Below are 15,139 nucleotides of genomic sequence, written 5' to 3'. Positions count from 1 at the left end.
ACTGCGCCACCGGCCAGATCTCCATGTCCTTACTGAGGGCTTCTCAAAGATAGCATGAGTGGACACTGCACGGTCTCCCTTTTCCTCAGCAGACACTACAGGCAAGTTAGAAATGTGTGTTGATTTAATTATTGACTGCTTCTGTATTTGGAAATGCCCATTATGGAACTGAAGCAAGTACATTATGTAGGGGAAAATAACTTGCGCGAGGCTTTGGCATAGTGGCGAAGGGAGACGTTTTCACGAAAAATGGAACTGTATTCTCTCTGCCCTGCGATGTGAAGTTCACGCCAAACACTAACCAAGCTGAAATGTGAACATGCCATTGTGGACTAGTCTCACAGTGTAAGAGCACAGGACTGAAGAAGCTCCTTTATTAATATGCAATAAGGTGGATGCTGCACAGATCTTCTCCACTGCTTACACTTAACAACAAAAGTTAAATAATAAATGAGGAGGCTGCTCATTGAACATAAAATCACATCAGCGCCAGTCTGCGCCTGCATGCTGTTTCTAAATCATTCAGGCGGACAAATCTCAATGATAGATAGAAATCTGCAAGTCTGCAGTTTTTCTCCATGTATCTTTCATGCACTACCTACCGCAACGCGGGCAGGATGCATTTCCTTCACCTCACCTCACACTCCTGCAAAGAGCTGTTTAAAGCTCACGATGTTAGGTAACAGTTTCCAAAAAATGCATGCATCCCCAAAATGCACTGCACCCCTAGACATCATTCGAGTTTACTTTTTCCTAAGAGACATTTCATTAAATTGGAGGTAAAGATGTTGTTTTTGGAGTTTGAAAAATGTCTTGTGTTGAGTTAGGAGTAATTCCAGAGATACAGTAATTAATAATGCGGGAAGCACAAGGCTGGGTACACCCTGGACAAGGTGCCGGTCCATCGCAGGGCAAGGGCAAGCCAATCATACATAAGGACAATTTGGAGGCCCTGGTAAAGGCCGAGGGGGGAAATTTGGCCTGGACACCACGATAACTCCCTACTCTTTGTCCGGGGATCTTTAATGACCACTGAGAGTCAGGACCTCGGTTAAATGTCTCATCCGAAAAACGGCGCCCACTACAGTATAGTGTCCCCGCCACTATACCAGGGCATTAGGATCCACACAGACCGCAGGGTGGGCGCCCCCCTGCTGGTCTCACTAACACCACTTCCAGCAGCAACCATAGCTTCCCAGGAGGTCTCCCAACCAGGTACTGACCAGGCTCAACCGCTCAACTGCTCAGCTTCAGTGGGTAGCCAGTTGAGAGCTGCAGGGTAACATAGCTGCTGGCCGCTGGCTGTCTGTATCACAAATTAATTTCATCTGCTCGGAAGGAGGAATAATACAGAATCTACGCTTTCAAAAACATTTGAATTTAGACCTCTTTGTAGAACTGCACTGAGCGCCAGTACCAATGCGGCCTGAGAATATAGTTCAATCCCCGAAGCAACCACCTGCAGCAGTCTTTCCATCAGAGAACTCTGAGCGCTTAACAGTGGCATTAATGAGCTCAGTGGCTAAATATACAGCTACAGTATTTGTTGGCTGATACTGTCTTTATACTGTCTGCAAGGTAGGAAGTGTTCTCAAAGACTAGGTCATGAATCATCTACCCATTTAAAGAATTCCTGAAAGATTGTTAATAGTTAAACATTGTCAGTCTTTGGCTCACACAGTAAGCTCCTGAGCACAAGTTCATGAAACTTGCATTAACTGAAGAACACTTGGATGAACACAATCATTTACTCGTTCATCAACATTGCTGTGAACCTCTCAAGCCAGGTAATAAATTGTTTGAGGTCTTTTATAATTTGTGACAAGCTAAAGCAATTCTGTTTGGAGTAGCCTTAAAGTACACAAAATACATGTTGCATCAATGTTTGTGTACGAGTACAACAGGAGAATGAATACAGTAGTTGTCAGCAACATTAGATCCGATTCTTTCTGCTTTTTGTGTCATGTAGCGAAGAATGGTTTGGAATATTTACTCTCTGAAATTCAGCATGCTTACATGTAATGCTTGCATGGTGACACATGAGCTTGCTAAAAAATATGCTGGGATCTTGTAATTCCCTCAATCATTGAAACACCAAGTTAAACTAAGGAGTGGCTAGTTGTCAGTTTTAAACCATCCTCAGGGTCTCATGTTGTTTTGTTTTGCATTTGGAAATGTTTTTTTCACATTCTGTAAGAAATCCAGCTGTTTAAAACTGTACGCTTGATGGATGAACTCTGGCAGTTTCTTTTGACCTGAGCTACGTGAAAAAAAAAAATGGCGAGGCTGAGGTGACAGCATCCCTATCGTCTTCCTGCTGTCTAAATTAAGCCAGACTCCTATTGTTTTCTACCAGCCTATTCTAGACCTAACAAAAGTCTGAAGTTAGAGGAGCTCAATAGACTTGAGAGAGAATGGAGTAACAAGTCTCGCTTCTTTTTTTCATTTCAGGAATAACAATCAAAAATCTATTACAGTCAACCTTTACCACATCATCACACCTAGTGCTGGCACCAAGTTGTTATAGCGCAGCTATTTTAATTGGATCAGACATTCATGTGAACCAGACAAGCTCAACTCTTTGAGACTGATGTAATGAGATGGACTCGATGGAAGGGAAATGCCTTCATTTCAACACTATTATCCATGGCAGCCCCTACTCATCCTCCATCACTATTTTCTGTGGGCCAGCCCGGTAAAAAAATAGATTTTCACAGTCTCCACTAGCATCAATAAATGGCCAACAGTGACTTCTTGGCATTCCTGTTTTTACAAATGTTTAAAAATGAGTGGTTGCGAGCTCACTAGTTTCAATTCACTACATATCTTCAGAAAGGATGAATGCAATAAAGTTACAACCTATGTCTGTAGAAACCATAAAAAATTCAAAGTGCATATCAGTATTCTATAGCCTAAACTATTATCCAGCACTTAATGTTAAAGTTGAAAACTTTAGTTTAAAACAGTCCATCTTAAATCACTACAGTGTATCAGTGACGTTTTGCAGAGTACAGTGCACCAGGAAGGTGGATTTATTGTGATATTTTGCATTTTAGATGGGATCTCAATTCACCACATATCCTTGCAAAGGATGAAGGCAATAAAGTTCCTTTCAGGAGATGCAAACAATGCTATAATCCCAGGCGATCAATCACGACAAGTCCTTTTCTCATATTAACCAATGATACATAATTGAACTGTCACAGCTCTGAAGAGAAAGCAATGACCCCAGCTCCTTACAGAGTGCGACTGCAAAGATTTTAAGAGTTCATTTTCTTTTCCTGCTCAGTAAAAGCGGGCTATAGCCCGATTAAAAAATAAGACTTGATTGGCAATCCTTTGGGGAAGACAAACACTTAAAAAACCCATAATTCACACGTGACACACGGAAAACATTCATTTCAACACTCTTAAAACAACGCATTTGTTTTTCTCTGGTATTTGTGTCCACCGGCTTCTTTTCATCAGTTTTTTTTAAATAGATATTTGTGATAATCTTTTCCTCCAAGACAAGCGGTCAAGGAAAGTACTGCCTAAAGCCTTTGTTTCTGCCGGGCTGTCACTGGTCATCTTGTTAGCAGTGAAAGTCCCTCTCTCTGGCAGCCAATCAATGATGGGCCTGTTCCATGTCAGTAAGTAGAATAACGAGGCCGACGTTTTATTTCATTTGGCATCTCATATGTTTCCTGCGGTCTCAGGGGATGGGGGGCTGCTGTCACTGCCTCGGTATGGACGCCTGTGGGATGTTTGTATCCATTAGGACCCTGTGCTGCAGGACACTTTGCCATCAGCACACTGCAGAAATCAGATCAGCTCAGCGCAGCACCCTGGGGATAATTAAGGCAAGAGAGAGAGAGAGGGAGAGGGAGATAAAAATGTGGAAGGGAGTGAGAAAGGGGGCAGGGAGAGAGCCAGAGAGCAGAAGGGAGAAGAGCGAGAAAGTGAAGGAGTGAACGAGGAAGAGGGGAGAAGGAAAGAGACGAATAGAAAGGAAAAGTCATACAACTCAGGAAAAAGAAATCTGACAGTTGTGCTTTGAATGTGCATCTTTGTTCGCATCGCTTACAGCACACCCCGTAGATTAAAAGATGCTCATTGTCATTGTATACTGAATTCAAAGACAAATTCAGAACTGATAGAGAAGTCACTGAGAGAGAAAGGAGAGTGCCTGAGAGTGCAGAATGACAAGTCCAGTCAAAAGGGTGACAAAGGCTGCATATGAGCAGTCAGTCTTACTGAATTTGAACACAGGGCCCAGGTGAGTCTCCAGGGCTCCCAGTGTCTAAGTTTCTGCAGCGTGACTCCTGCTTCAAGCACGGACCTTTGCACACCGTACAAAAATGTTTTCTACATATTATTTCTAAAGCGTATTTGTTTTCCTGGCGTCGGGCTGGGTGCACTATTTCTATGCCACGACACTGCTTGATTAACTTTTTTCCCCTGCTTTCTAAGAATGCATGACCAAGGTCCTTTAGCAGGCCCGAAGAGATGCTGTTTCCTGAGTGTGTCTTTGTAACACCCGTTCCTCACTCCCTGGAGAGAGTCCGACAGTAAGATGGGGGGGGGGGAGGAGAGTGCGCAATGAGAGAAAGAGGTGATGAAAGCGAGACAGATAGTGAAAGAGAGGGAGGGAGGAAAGCAAACAGTAAAACGGGACTGTGAAGTGTGTCTCAGGGACCCCCCCATGGCCTGGGTAGAGCAGCCCATTGACGTCACTGAGATGGAAAAGAAGAGGAGTGTGATGCCTCACCCCCTGTCCTCCGAAAGCCCTGCGCTCTACAGGCTGGGGGCCTCCTCTCGTTCTCTTCAAAACAAGTCTGCTAGGGTGGAAAAACTAGTACTGTACATCCAAAGGCATGTGTCTGAGGAGCCAGCCCCCATGTGACAGCCTTTGACTTTCCCAGTTTGTCAAAAACTGCAGTCTGCCTGAATGTAATTCCCTCCACATGTATTTTGAAGTCTTGAATGATTCTTTATTTTTCCTGTGCCTTTTTCTCTTCCGCATTGGGAGTGGGGGGGGATAAATGAAGGAATTCCTTCGTGAAGGGATGGAGAAACGAATTCCGCTCCCGTGAAAGCGAATTCTGCCTAACCTGCTGAAGCGCGTTCTGAGATGATGAAAGGGGAGGCTGCCATACTGACCGATTGCAAACTCGTCGGCTCATCGGATGGCGCTAACGTTTGGGTTATTCCTCTGTTCTCCCTCTCCCAATTCCCAGCTCTGTTCTCTCCTGACAAGTCAGCATTCCGGTTCTCTCAGGTTTGTTCCAACGCTGTGTTATGTAACGCACAGCTATTTACAGATAGTCCTGTAGACAGTGCTGTGCTTTTTCCCTCCTGTACACTGTGTGATAATTGGCTGCCTGATGAAGACGAGCCCCTCTCCTGACCGCAGTGCCAAGGACTAAATATACACAAGCTGGACCTCCTGACAACGGCTGCTTCACAAGGAGTGGAAAAAATAACATCTAAAAATACCCCCGTCTCAGCAACACCCCGCCTTTTACCCTGTGTGTGTGTTTGTGCTTTAACGTGAGAGGACACAAGGCTGAAAACTGATGACTATGAGGCCCCGGCCTTGTGTAATCCCCCCCGTCGTTTCTAGAGTGTCCGCAGCACCCGGCCAGCTGCCCTGTGCTCATTCTCGCAGCCACGTGGCTCGGGTGACTGCGCGCCAGGCCCACATTCTGCCTCACGTCATCACACACTGTACACGCTGTCTCGGGCCGTGAGGTTCCCTGACTGCCCTGACACTCTGCCATGCACTCAGTCCCCATGTGATTCCCTTGCAGAGCACACGTGGAGTTCACCGGGCTGTCCCGAGGTGTGTGCTGGCCCAGCACTTTTTTTTAGTCTTACTGGAGCACAGAGCACAAAAAGGTGCTCTGCAAAACATCACCATATGTAGTAGAATTCTCCCTGCCTGGACAGGAAGCCAAGATATCTGAGTGCTGTATTTCATCTAATACATACAGATACACATACAAGTCTGCTATCATCATTTGTCTGGATCATAGTTTTTAACTTGTTCCATTTATAAGATCAAGCAATACATTTTTATCATTTTGTCAATTAATTGAACAGTGTGGTTTTTTTGCAGGGACATTAACTGACTAACACTACCTCCTACTTGAATCCAAAGCCCAACACTATAATCCTAAATATATCCAGTTTCAACCCTAACCCTAACCTTTCCCTGAACTTTACCCCAAACCTTAACTCAGTCCTTATCATAGACTTAACTATCCAAAATCCTATAAAAACTATCCAAAATACAAATAATTACTGCACTTAGCCTTACCCAATGCGTATTGTAGCTCCTAAACTAACCTAAATTCTCACTCTGGTCTCATCTTGAATACCGGTATAAACTGAAGGCCTACCTTTTAACATAAAAAAATAAAAACACTTCAAAAGCTTGGTTTTCAACAAAAAACTCACATTATCCCCAGCAATTAAATGCTAGCTATCCACATAAACCAGAGTGCTCAAATGACCAACATCCCACTCCTCTGCAGGAGAGGTCTCAGTAGGCTGTGTGGATTTCAGCAACCCTCATCTCTGCATTTAATATTCTCCTTTTGCAACATACGTGCCCTCTGCAGTCACATGGGTGTGGATGACAAATTATCATTAAAACAGCTGTGCGCAGAAATGCAGAACAGAAAGCTTATGCCCTGTGTCAGTGTGCCGTTGTGTAAAAGTGCAGATGATTTCATTTGCTTAAGCCCCATTCATACCCTTGCAGGCACGCACTGAGCGCTGTTAGGCCAGAATATTTAATGGACAGGGGCATAATTATCTTTCTGTCTGCCTGAGCTAGCATAGCACATTGATTAGAGCAGTAACTAGAAAGCAAGCTAGAATAAGGCTTTAAATGCGCATTAGTAAAACCCAGCATGAGAAACAATTAACTGAGATCACTGGATGAGTGCAATGGAAAACACCATTAACAAAGCAGCCATCACTCTTGAATAAACTGTTCTAAATTAAATTAATATTAATATCCTCCAGGATATATATTACTCCACTCATGGCTTGCTATATGACTTAAAATTGCAGAAGCATCCTGTTTATTCAAGTCAAGAGCCGAGGGATAAATTGATTGCAGGCTACACCACTATATGCATTTAATGCAGCTAATGTGTTCTCTGGTCAAGTGAAAACCATGTTTCATGCTTCATCCTTAACTGTTGTAGCCTGTGATAGAGACAGCCATAGAAAAACAACATTTCCAGCATGAAACGGGAATCCTCACACAGTTTGCGAGCATTATTTGTTTTTATTTCATGGTGTCACTTGACCTTTATTTTCAATATCGCTGGACACAGAAAATCACAACAAAAAAAGCTATATTAAACTGAACGTTAACACACTTAAATGTGAAAAGATTCTGCTGAAAAAAAAGCGTTTTAAACTTTAAGTAACATTTTATTCTAATGTTCCTGCATAATCCCTTCATAACCCTTCATAATGTTATAGTCACGTCCATAATGCTTTATAGGTACATGCACACATGAATGTCTGCTACAGGTCATGTCATGGTTGAGCATCATGTATAGCGCTTGATATCATACCATGCTGAATCAAACGCCATGACCTGAAGCACACATACCGTCATTTGTGCACATGACTATAACACTTTGTGTCGTGGTTGTGAAGGGTTGCTGAATGTTCTGCACCAACATTAAAATGGAGCATAACCAAACTCTGGTTAAAACTTCTCTCTTAACTGTACTATGTAATATGGAAAAATTGAGTTCTGTATAGAGACAGGATGGACAGTCATTTTCTTTGATTTCTTTAGTCGTATGAACACATCTTAATGACCTAATTCAGTTCATTATTGGCTTAATGAGACCCATTTCTTTGAACTTTTCAAGTGCTGCTGCTTTAAAGAGTCTTAGAAAACTTGCTGACACACTGGTCTCCAAGAGCAGGACTGCCCCTCCGTGATATAGAGTCTGCAAGGCGTTTATGGATGTTTGGACTTCATATGTCTTTCAATTATATTTCAGAAACTAGAGATTTATTCCTTTATTTTCTGTTTTGCGCATCATTTTACAAGTTTTTTTTTACAAGCGCAATGAAAAATACAAACTAACTTTATTATGCCTTTTACTATGTAACCTACTTGAACAAAAGGCAACCCTTTATTTGACACTACAGTATACTTAAACTTTATTTTGCTGGGTTAACAGCTTTTAAGATCACTGTGCCTGTCAAAGGACACACCTGTCAGAAGTATCATCCCTGGAAAACTACAGATCCAACCAACTCCCCTGGCTCCCAGCGACTTGTAATAACACACAAGATGCTCAAAAGGTTCCAAAAAGCTCCTCACCTGCCACTACACAAGGACATATTAACTTCACCAAAAATACATCTGCCTTCAAGAAAGTCAATCTAGAAAAACCCTTCCCTGCAAGACTTCAAGGCAGACTCCATCTGGACTCAACTCACTCACACTGCATTTAACAAACAAGCACCTCGTCACCAGCCCTGTCCAACAACCTCTCATCTTTCACCTTCCAAGAGAAGAGTGGTTCACTCTACACTGCTGTAGGTCTGATCATGGTCCATGTCTTGCCAACCTCTGTAGATGAGGAATCAGTGCAGACCATCTTTAATCTTGTGGGATGGAGCAAAACTGAGCAGCCCAGCCTAGAGACCTGCCCCTTCCACAGACTCAGTGGAGGACTACACCCCCTTGACACAACTGGACCAGAAGCTTTCACTTGGGTCAGGGACTTTGCATTGGCTAAATAAAATAAATCCTCTCTACTCTTCACTTGAGCTGGAAAAATAAAAAGCAGAGTTTCCTCAACAGACCACCCAATTGACACATGCATATGCAACCTAAAACAATGAACTATTGTGACCTAAAACTTCTTTAGAGCTTAGCTGCAAAAAGCATTTGAACTGAAATGAATACATCACCAGGTATAACACTGCAGGGAAAATCAGTGAAATGGACAGCCATTGATGATGCAGATCCCAGTGCAGATTTCACAACATTGTTACATTGTTAATATTATTTCAAATCTTGCTATTCAAACAGGCGTGTTCATTAATAGTAGACAAACCTGTTGAGAATGAAATGCAAATGAATCTGTCAACTCATGAGGGACAGCAAGTCTGAGGCATGTTTACAGATTTGGTCCTCCTAAACTGTTCATACCAGAAAAAAATGAATAATAAACAAATGAAGAAACTTAAATATTGAAGCCTTCGTGAGGACGAGTTGATTTTAGAAGTCCATAGATTTTATTGATAAAATAAAATGGTGGTGGGGGAGGGGAGTCCCCATTACCTGTAAAGCACTTTAAGTGGAGTGTCCAGAAAAGCACTATATTACTATAAGCAATGAATTATTATGAAGAGTTTGGGACTCGCATTTAAAATGCCGCCTGTGGAAAAGACATGTAAGTGTTAACGTTCCTTTCAAAGCAACCGTTCGGGGAGTCAGTTTTGAAACAGGAGTTAATATATGAGGCTTATTTCCGAGTTCTTTGCGAGTGGCAGCGTGCGCTGCCCACGCTAGCCTGTGAAGTGATTGGAGAGCGAGGCTCACTGACGGCAATGAGGTTCTTTCCAAGAGTCTGCTGTCTGGTCCCTGAGCGCCACCCAGCTGCTCAGAGGAAGATGTCACAGATTGAAAAGGGGACTTTACAACCTTTTCCACACTTTTTCCAGCTGTGCCATTGATGTTTCTGTATTCTGTCTGCCTTTGTCTCTGCCTGTTGTTCACAATATTGGCTGACTACTCCAGCAGCAACAGCCTGCAGAAATAGGTCTCAGGAGTGTAGCTGTGGAGGGTAACTGCTGTTGCTGTTACAGTTACCAACTCCATTCTTCATACTTTTCTTTGATTGAGCCCCACGTTTTTGCATCATTGAACAACCTAAGCAGAGATACTTCTAAAGAATCTCCAAAATGTCCATAACAGAACAGAGCTGGAATGAAAGGAAAAATTTGACGATGCTGCAAGTTATTGTTTTAACTGGATTTCTCCTGATGAGTGTGCTCTATCTTGAGGATTGAGTAAGTGGATTAAAGCTCATTTACCCTTGACCATGAAGGGATACAAGTACTAATTCACTAAAATGTGTTCCTTTTCTTTTAGTGTATAAGCAACAGGTCCAATTCCATCCACAAATAAGCAGTAGATTGCATTATTAATGACGGGTAACTAGTTAAAGTATTGTTACATCAAAGATCTGAAATCATATTGACTGGAATAAATGGTCTCCTACTGGAAATTTAATTCTGTCCTAAGGATTTCCTTAGGGGTGGCACTGCGGTTAGCATTGCTGCCTTGTAGCACTGGGTTATTTTCCGGACCTGGGGTGGGTGCTATCCACTTTGAGTTTGTTGGACTTCTTTCTCCCTGTGTCTGCATGGTTTTCCTCCAGATGTTCCAGTTTCTCCCACAGCCCAAAGACATGCTGGTACTGTAAGTTAATTGGCTTCTGGGAAAATTGACTGTGGTGTCAGTGTGTCTGTGTCTGCGTGTGCCCTGCGATAGTCTGCTGTCTTGTCCAGGGTGTATCCTGCTTTGTGCCCATTGCTTGCCAGGATAGGCTCTGGCTCCCCTACAAGCCTGAATTGGATGAAGTTGAAAGAAAATGGATGGATGAATGAATGAATGGGTGAATTCCCAATTGTCTGTCGGGATCCAGTCCATCTGTACTAGCTGTGTCATGAGCGCAGGAAGAGATTGTTGTCTTTGGTCTCCATGGCACCTACTGCAGGGACCCTAGCTCATACAGCATGCCATGACCTGAGCAGAGCAGGCCTGACTGAGCTCCCACAGGAGCAGAGTCATAGCCACAGAGCGCAGAATCGATTGTGTGCCGCCTCCCTGTATTCCACGCTTTGCCAACCGTGTGATCCAGGGAAACGTCCTCTTCTGCCTAATGCTCCTGATATCATCGCCCTCCAATTCCCCACTGAAAACAGAGTGAAAGGGAGGTTGGGCAAGGGAGGAAAAAAAACACACACACACATTCAGGTTTGGGTCAGCAGAAGCAGGGCTTTTCGGGGTACTAAAGCAAAAGAAATGACAGAGGAGTGCTGGATTGGTGTGCCAATGGAGTACAGCCCAGCAACAGTGCAGCACGTGTGCTATAGGGGTGAGAATGAGTTGAACACTGGTGTCATCCCTCCCCTAACAGATGGAGGGAAACCTTCATTAACTGCTGTCTTGGGTCCACTTAAACTGACCCTATACGCCCCAGCACACAAACAGATATACTTTATACTCTTTCATCGTATCAGTCTCATATCACTTCTATATACCTGGATGTGAGCACTGACCACACAGTTACTGACTGTGAGTCTGTACTGATTCAGGGTGTGGGGTGTCTTGTGTGCATGTATGATGCCTGCTATTCAGAGGGGTTGTGGAGAGACTCAGGTACAGAAGGTTAATTAAGGGGGCACTAGTTACTGATATTCAAAATCTCTTTCTGAAATTATACTGTATTATTATTTGTCTGACACTTTTATCCACGGCAATTTACAGAGAGTACAAATACCTACCATATATATATCACACATATAACCTGGCACCCTTTCATAATTTTAATGATGTAGCAATCTAGGTAACTCACCATACTCTAGGTTACAACAGCAGTGTCCCACCTGAGATTGAAATCATTTACCCCCAGGTCAGGTCTTGAGCCTAGGACCCCTCACTGCTGCTCATTTTATTATTTTGTAAACTCTCACAGTTGCAGGTAGTGGGGCAGCTTTTTCACCTCAGCTGCTGGTTTGAGCCTCCTCTCCACGTCTGTGTAAATATTGTTGCCTGCATGTGGAATAACCAATTGGGATCGCACAGTGGGCTCTAACACAAAATCCTTTATTACTGCGAAGGAACAAGTAAAGGTTTATTCCATGCTGAAAAGAGAAGAAAAGAAACACAAAGTTTTGGCTGTGGAGGTGTCAGGTGTTCTTCAGGTGTGTGTTCTCAGTGTGACACTTGAAGAAGGCTCCACATCCAAAACGTTGTGTTTCTTTTCTTTTCTTTTCAGCATGGGATAAACCTTTACTTGTTCCTCTGCAGCCCAAGGCTGCTGACGCAGCTCCCTACCTGAACACTTTATTACTTTCTTCTTCTTAATGTTTTGCTTTGTCTGAAGAGAGTTTGTATGCACAGGCATACTAAAACATTGACATCACGCCAAATGTTAATCCTGTCATTTTTTTACACTGGAAAACTCCTTTTAAAATGGCTATTAAAGTGTAATAATACGCCTTTGCTGTACGCAGGTTGTCTATGGCAGGGACATGCCAGATTGCATTTCTTTCAGGGACCGGCACATACTTTTCAAAGAGACCTCGCGCCGCCCTCTAACATTCTGAGGAGGGTGCGGGTTGTGCTGCAGGGAACCACTTTCCCAGAACAGGTGTAGTGACTGGCAGAAGGGGCTCCAGCCCCTGTGGGGGCGCCGGGCTCAGTCAGTGCCCTTGCTCACCTCATCGGTAGACAGGTTTCTCCTGCCTGGTGAACAGGGGAGCAGCGAAAGGAGTGGGTTCACCCAAACAGGCATTTTAGCTTTCAATGCAATCTGTGTGGGAGACGGCCATTATTAATCACCTGTCACAACCCTTTCAGGAGCATGGGTGAGGTAACCTACTGTACTTGGCAGGGTTTCAGTGACTTGGCCTGGAACTCAGTTTTTGGTGCAAGGTAGCTAGTTGATGTGGTGCCTATTCAATTTACAGAAAGTGACACCAAGGCCGGGCTATTTTACTTTATTGCCTTCACCATACAGGATAAAAGAATTTCAACCTCTTGCAGACATGAACGCATTTGATTTTGTGAATCGTGAGGCACTCTGAAAGATCCTCCTGAAGGGTGCGTCTTCTCCAAAAAACTTGACAGTATCCTTCACCGGCTTCCTGATGATTTGTGTGCAGTGCTCCTCTCTAATGGATCCATTACAGAGCACTTTGAAGTCCAGACAGTCAAATAAGGGTATCATTGCCCCCCATTTTGTTTTCAATATTTCTGAGAATTATGCTCCGTTTGATAATAAACAGGCTCCCAATTGACCAAATAGCTAATAAAATAGTCTTAATCTAAAACATCGGACCAATATGGTGATGAATCTGCAGTGTGTGCCTTGACAGACAATCTCCGGACAATTAAGAATATAGTTACTGAAACTTGACATAAAAAACTTTTTAAAAGTTTGACGTGCACTTGCCTCAGTCCAGGATACTTGAGAAACAATGAGTGTCTGAGGAATGGAGAGAGCTTCCCATAATATAGCAGCTGTCATTCACAGAATGACATTGCCCAAGAATTCCAGCATTTATTTGATTTGATGAAGATTCGATAGACACATCACAACTGAAAACAAATGGATGGTCTACCAACCGGTCATCATTTCTACTTCACCACACACTGATGAAACATAGAAAACATACAGCATACTGTACATTTAAAAGGAGTATGGACATAACTACCAGCAGCTATATCACCCCGGAACTCACAAGTGCAGCCCACTGAAGCTCAGCAGGTGTGAGCCTGGCCTGTACCTGGATTAGAGACCTCCTGGGAAAGCTAAGGTTGCTGCTGGAAGAGGTGTTAGTGGGACCAATACAGGGGGCGCTCATCCTGTGGTCTGTGTGGGTCCTAATGCTCCAGTATAATGACAGAGACACTATATTGTAAAAGGGCTCTGTCCTTTAGATGAAACATAAAATTGAGGTCCTGACTCTCGGTGGTTAATAAAAATCCCAGGTTGTTTCTCGAAAAGAGTAGAAGTGTTACCCTGGCATCCTGGCCAAATTTCCCACTGACCTTTACCAATCATGGCCTCCTGATAATCCCCATCTCTGAATTGGCTTCATCACTCTGCTCTCCTCCCCACTGATTGCTGGTATGTGGTGAGTGTACTGGTGCACTATGGCTGCTGTCACATCATCCAGGTGGGGCTGCACATTAGTGGTGGTGGAGGGGAGTCCCCATCACCTGGAAAGTGCTTTGAATGGAGTGTCCAGATATATAAGTGTAAGGAATTATTCATTGTTATTAATATAACTACTAATGTTTCCAATTAACCTATTTACATTAGTGGGAGAAAAGATGCATCAAAATCAATTTTCTCTCTCAAGCTGATGGTAAAAGGATAGAAGTTACAATCATCCTCCATTCACTCTGCTGTGTTGGTCATGTTGTCTAGATGTCAGACCTAAGGCTCTCAAAGAAAGTTCTCTTTCCCAGACTAATCAAGCCAACTACAACAGAAGAAGCCAGAAGAAACACTTCACAAGAAAATGAGAGCTCACCATGGGTGCATGCAAGACAATCAAGCTTAACCATTAGGGACAGTCAATGATAATGCTTGAGATAAGTTGTGATACATCTACACAAAATGTTAAAGCACCTGTCACCATGTTACAATCCTCCCAATGACAAACAAATGTGGCCACACATGCATTTCAAGAAATGTGACTTGACATGTTCGGAACTGATGTTTGTCAGTATGAAAGTCATACAGGTTTGCCAGGTTTCACTACACTGCAATTACGTCACTGCACAGTGAAAGAGAAGTCCTCTGGGAATGTTGTTGGTGTAAATGTGGCTTTGGAATTTATGGTCCATTCATCCACCCTGTTTAACAGTGACTGTGTTAAAGCTGTGTTATTTTAGGTTAGTTGGGTTACAAAAGGGTAGCCTGATGGTGCAATGGTTAGCACTGCTATCATTTCCTGGAGTGCCATCTGTGTGGGGTTTGTGTGTTTTTCCTGTGTTCATGTGGGCTTCCTCTGGCACTGTATTGGGTAAAGCAATTAGATAATGGATGGATTACATGAGGGGAGAGTTCTATACTGTAACACCTACAGCAGCTCATCGTGGATAGTGTCATAGATCAGCATTGCCTAGATTGTTTTTCAAATTGCAATACTTTCTGATCAATCCTGTCTATGTCTCTTTTGGTGATACAAGACTGTATGAAAGAACAGTTTTAATTTTGATTTTGCTGTTAGACCAATGACAATTTAACCAGTGGGCTTGCTGTTAGTGCTAACGTCTATACACAAAATGAAGCTGCAAAATGAAGCTGTCACCAAATGTTGTTGCGACAGTGCAAACACCAATGTGATGCCTTAATCATTTGAC

The sequence above is a fragment of the Atractosteus spatula genome, chromosome 12, assembly GCF_055471065.1.
Source record: "Atractosteus spatula isolate fAtrSpa1 chromosome 12, fAtrSpa1.hap1, whole genome shotgun sequence".
Classification (NCBI taxonomy): domain Eukaryota; kingdom Metazoa; phylum Chordata; class Actinopteri; order Semionotiformes; family Lepisosteidae; genus Atractosteus; species Atractosteus spatula.
Note: the sequence above shows the minus strand (reverse complement) of the source record.